The sequence below is a fragment of the Dendrobates tinctorius genome, unplaced genomic scaffold, assembly GCF_039654945.1.
Source record: "Dendrobates tinctorius isolate UK_male_01 unplaced genomic scaffold, ASM3965494v1 ptg000084l, whole genome shotgun sequence".
NCBI lineage: Eukaryota > Metazoa > Chordata > Amphibia > Anura > Dendrobatidae > Dendrobates > Dendrobates tinctorius.
This window is the reverse complement of record NW_027361752.1, coordinates 9,982,013-9,988,012: the sequence shown is the minus strand read 5'-3', so window position 1 is coordinate 9,988,012 and position 6,000 is coordinate 9,982,013.

Genomic DNA, 6,000 nt, shown 5'->3' with positions numbered 1-6,000 from the left:
CAGGAGAGCCCAAGAGATGCTTGCTTGCTCCAACCTCAGGCTTCACAAAATAGCCTCAAACAGCCAAGAACTCATAACAGCATTCCCTTCACAAGACTTGTGTAACGGTCTCAGAGACCTGGACCTGGGGTCAGACCCCACACCAATGCAACGCAGCCTCGGGCTTCTCTGGAATCTACAGTCAAACACTTTCACCTTTCAGGTCAGCCAGGAAGAAAAGCCTTTCACACGCAGAGGTGTCCTGTCTACCATCAACAGCCTGTACGATCCCTGAGGTTTCGCAGCTCCTGTAACTATACAAGGCAAAGCCATACTAAGAGACTTAACTAAGGAGACTTCTGACTGGGATGCACCTATGCCACCTGACAAGAGAATCCAGTGGGAAGTGTGGAAGAACTCTTTAGCAGCCCTCTCCAACCTGAATGTGTCAAGGACATACACCCCTGTACCGTCTACAGAGATAGAACCAAAGACTGTATGTATTTGCATATGCTTCTGTCAAATCAATTGCTGCTGTTGTCTATCTCAAAACTGTGGACTCCAGATGTCAGAGCCACATTGGATTCGTTATGGGAAAGGCCAAACTTGCTCCACAACCAGAGCACACCATACCAAGGTTAGAACTTTGTGCTGTAGTCTTAGCCGTCGAGTTAGCAGAGTTCATCACATCCGAAATGGATTTCGACCTGACACAAGCCAAGTTCTACTCAGACAGCAAAGTAGTCCTGGGATACATCCACAATGAAACCAGGCGATTCTATGTTTATGTCAACAGAGTGCTACAAATTAGGAGATCAGTTCATCCAAAACAGTGGCATTACATCCCCACGGACCAAAACCCTGCAGATCATGCAACTAGAGCAGTTGACGCAAGTCAACTAGAGAGCACAACATGGCTCTCAGGACCAAAACTATTGTACACAGACACCTTTGAACTTGTGAGAGAGGACTCAGGTGCTGAAATCCGCCCTCAGGTGTCTACACTTCATACAAAGACTACAGCTACTCTCCTCACCCAGAAAACAGGACCACTACAAGTGCCAATGGAGGCAGGTACAAAGTCTTGCCAATACATTCTGGGACAGGTGGCGCAAACAATATTTGTCTACCCTGCAGCCACGGACAAAGTAGCAATCTACCAGGCCTAATCTTCGGATTGGTGACCTCGTCCTTGTTAAAGACTGTCAGGCCCATCGAAACCAGTGGCCACTTGGACTAGTGACTGCTACATTCCCAAGTAAGGATGGAACGAGGAGATGGACCTAAGACATTCTCCAGACCAGTGACTGAGCTGGTCCTATTGTTGTCTTCAGAGGATAGGAATGGTGGCACCCGTTCAATGCCAGACAGGGAGTGTTCTGTCTCTGACATAATTATTGACTCTTGACTGTCTATTTTGATAACATAAATTCAGTGATAATGCTCAGTTTTTCATAGATACTGATGTTCACCGTTTTGGCTCCATCTAGTGGCCAAAAATAATAACTACAGTGTTATTCTATCTTGGTTTCATTTTCGTTCTTGATTTCCCTCCAATTCCCAATGTACCCTGGGTAAGTTTTCAAGGCATCATGGTCTATTCCAGCCCCCTTTTTCTGTCCAGGCTCCCATTTTCTATCAAGCTTGCATACTAGAAGCACCTCATCCATCTTCTCTCCCTACGTCAGCATCGTCATTTCACTGCCCCCCAATATACCATCACGTTCAATAAAGCACAGATTAAACCTACAGTCTTCTTATTGGACCCCCGGTATAGCGGTTTAGCTGCCCGTATAAGCTATATGAATCCAGGTTCACTAGTAAGGATGGAACATTCGAGTTCCCGTCCGGGTTCGGGTCTGGGTACTGTTCTGGCACCCGAACATCCAGGTGTCCGCTCATCTCTACTCCAGAAGAGGCTTTGTGAACTAAAACTCCGATGACAACGCCAGCATCTAAGGCTAGGTTCACATTAGCGTTTGAGTCCGTAGCATGGTGCTGCAGACTTTTTTCCTTAAAGCTCGGCCTACTTCTGCATGGCGCCGCCTACTTCGGCATGCGTCCTGCGTGCCTATATTTAATATTGGGTACGCAGGGACATGCATTGTATGCGGATGCGTCCGCATGCGGAGTTTTGATGTGCCCGCATGCAAGAAAATGCAACATGTTGCGTTTGGAGGGCACTTCAATACGCCGCATGCAGACGCATCCGCATACAACGCATGTCCCTGCGTACCCAATGTCAAAGAAAGGTTCGCAGGAAGCTTGCAGATGTAGGCGGTGCTTAAGGGAAGAAGTCCACAGCACCACGCTGCGGATTCAAACGCTATTGTGAACCCGGCCTAAAATACACAATGTGCACACAGCGACATTCTGCTCCAAAAACTGTGGATATGTGCACACAACGCTTTTTTCAGGCAGATTATGTCTGAAAAAAAAACATTAGAAAACACTCAAAAAAACAACATAAGCATTTCTGTGCAACAATGACTCGCTGTTCACATGTTCAGGCTTTTGAATGCCTTTTAACCGCTTCAGATTTCGCAAAAAGTGGTGAAAAGGGTTGTCCATCCTTGGTGCCAATTTTTGTATCTTACTTAGTGTAACGCCGGTGTGTTTGTACCTTGTTTCTCTAGCGTTACTCTGCATGTCTCTGCTTTAACCCTTTGCTCCTCTCCCCCTAATGAGCTGGAATGCTGTTGTCAGTTATCTGTGTGGATGCTGCTCAGTTCCTGACTCTGCTTTTTAGCCATGCATGCGTGTGTGGTTACGCTGCTCTGCATGACCAGCCGCTTGTGAAGTCCCTGACTGCTGCTGTGGAAAGTTATCCATGGGTTGAAAGGTCCTCTGCACTCTGCATGACTTACCATGTGTGTTCAGGCTTGCAGCTCCTGCCAGGTGTCCTTTGCAATGCTGATTTGTGTCTGGCTGTGCCTAGGGTGCGCGTGGCCACACCTCCCCTGCTTTTATGAGAAATGGTTGTGTGCTAGAATTGCTGCTCCAGCCATTCGCTGTGAGGCAGCTCCTATATAAAGTTTCCCTGCCCTGTGGGGCGTTACCAGAGCTTCGCCTTATGTCTCTGAGTTTTGCTTTTTCTGTTTGGTGTTCAGTGCCTGTCCTGCCTGCCTGCAGTTCTAGGTGAGCTGTGCCTGTCTTGCCGCCCTCCAGGAGGCAGAATATCCTGGTCTCTGTGTCTTTGTCCTGTCAGCCCTCCAGGAGGCTGAATATCCTGGTCTCTGTGTCTTTGTCCCGTCAGCCCTCCAGGAGGCAGAATATCCTGGTCTCTGTGTCTTTGTCCTGTCAGCCCTCCAGGAGGCAGAATATCCTGGTCCCTGTGCTTTATGAAGTCCTTGCCCTGATTCCTGCTGTGTAATGAAGTCCTAGCCCTGTTTCCTGCTGTGTTATGTTCCTGAAGTCCTTCTGTTTCTTGAACCCTGTGCCCAGTGACTGTGACTCTTTGCCAACTGACTTTCTGTGATCTAACCTGGATTCATCTTGGAAGTAGGAGTCTGGTGTGTCTCCTGAGTTTCTGCTACTCTGTGCTCAGCTTGTTATTCAGTGCAATCCCTGGCCACTTCCAGTCCAACCCGGCGGGGCTTGCACCAGATCGCTTGAGTTCCTTTTTAGGTCGCTGCCAGATGTCCGGAGCCCGATGACCGTGGCCTCTTGTCCGGAGCCGGATGACCGCGGCCTGATGTCCAGTGTCTGACGACCACTTCCAGATGTCCACTGCCTGACGTCCTCCGCCAGATGTCGAGATCCTATGCTTCCGTGCCCGATGCCCGGAGCCTGCTGATCGCTGCCAGATGTCCGGAGCTTGATGACTGCGGCCTCGTGTCTGGAGCCTGATGTCCACAGCCTGATGTTCGGAGCCTGTCGATCGCTGCCAGATGTCCGGAGTCCGATGCCAGTGTTTTGATGTTCTATCCGAGTCCTGATATCCTGCCTGTGACCTGATGTCCGCCTGGTGCCTTGACGTCCTGATGTCTAGATGTCCTTCCTGATGACCTGGTGTCCTGACGTCTAGCTGTCCTGTCTGAGACCTGATGTCCGCCTGGAGCCTTGATGTCCTGATGTCTATATGTCCTTCCTGATGACATGATGTCCAGCCTGTGTCCTGATGTCTTCATGTCCAGCCTGTGTCCTGATGTCCAACCTGTGTCCTGATGTGTCCCGATGTCTGGTCTGTGGTCCTGGGTGTCCTGGCTGTGTCCAGATGTCTGGTCCGTGGTCCTGCCTGTGCTCCAGAGTCGGTCCCGCCTATGTTCCTGGGGAGTCTCCAGCCTTGTTTCTCGGTGACGGCCCTGCCTGGATGTAACCAGCAGATGAGCTGTGTTGCCATGCCGATGTTCCTGTCCTGCCTGTGTCCCGATGTGCTGCCGGTTCCCTGGGGTCCACCCTGTGATGATGTCTGTCCTGAGTCGGTGTCTGATGTTCTACTGCTGGGCCTGTGCTATGCCTGAGGCCTGAGAGAGAGGCCATCCTTTTATGTCCGTGCCAGATGACCCTGGACTGCATCAACCCGTGATGACCCCTGCCATCGTCTGACGTCTATCCGAGGTTGGTGTCTGATGTTCTCCCGCTGAGCCTGTGCTACAACTGAGGCCTGAGAGAGAGGCCATCCAAGTATGCCTGTGCCAGATTATCCTGGACTGCATCAACCCGTGATCTCCTCATGCCTTCATCTATTATCCTGAGACGTGTACCTTTCCCTGATGTGCGGAACTGGGAGCCTGGCATAGTTATGCTTCTTATATGTACTGTGATTTCGTTTGAGTAAACTTTATGTTCTTCATACCTGAAGCCGTGCGATGTCATGTAGTTCTGCACGTTGCCACCTTGTCCACATGCTCAGCTGCCACAGACCCTGCTCGCTGCCCTTCCCTAGTCTGGGTAGGTCCAGGTTACACTATGCGGTCCAGTGGGTCCACATTCCGTCCCCACCTGGGACGCTCGCACCACGTCGTCGTGGTCGGGCGATGTGGAGGCGTCGGCTGGGCAGCGTCTGTGGTCGCAGTCTTAAACTTAGCTTCACGGAATAGGGGCGAAAAATCATTTTTGCAATCTATACGATGCTGTGTATGATGCACTGGAATTGACGTCTTAGCTGTGGGTCGCACGCCGTTTCCCTCAGCTGTAGATGCCAGATATGAGGATCATAACCCAGCGAGCTTTTATTGTTTCTTTCTTCATGGGTGATTGGACCTAAGTGGTGATCCTTGGTCTGATGACCCCTGTACATTTCGAGGGGGAATATGCTCATCAAAGAGAAGTGCTTTCCTCGTGCACCAATGTTTTCTATGGTTGTACTCGTGCACCATTGTGTTCTATGGTCGTGTTCGTGCACCATTGTTTTCTATGGTCGCACTCGTGCACCAATGTTTTCTATGGTCATACTCGTGCACCATTGTTTTCTCTGGTCGTACTCGTGCACCATTGTTTTCTATGGTTGTACTCATACACCAATGTTTTCTATGGTCGTACTCGTGCACCAATGTTTTCTATGGTCGTACTCGTGCACCAATGTTTTCTATGGCCATACTCGTGCACCATTGTTTTCTCTGGTCGTACTCGTGCACCATTGTTTTCTATGGTTGTACTCATACACCAATGTTTTCTATGGTCGTACTCGTGCACCAATGTTTTCTATGGTCGTACTCGTGCACCATTGTTTTCTCTGGTCGTACTCGTGCACCATTGTTTTCTCTGGTCGTACTCGTGCACCATTGTTTTCTCTGGTCGTACTCGTGCACCATTGTTTTCTCTGGTCGTACTCATACACCAATGTTTTCTATGGTCGTACTCGGGCACCATTGTTTTCTATGGTCGTACTCGTGCACCATTGTTTTCTCTGGTCGTACTCATACACCATTGCTTTCTATGGACGTACTCATACACCAATGTTTTCTATGGTCGTACTCATACACCAATGTTTTCTATGGTCGTACTCGTGCACCATTGTTTTCTATGGTCGTACTCGTGCACCATTGTTTTCTCTGGTCGTACTCGTACACCATTGTT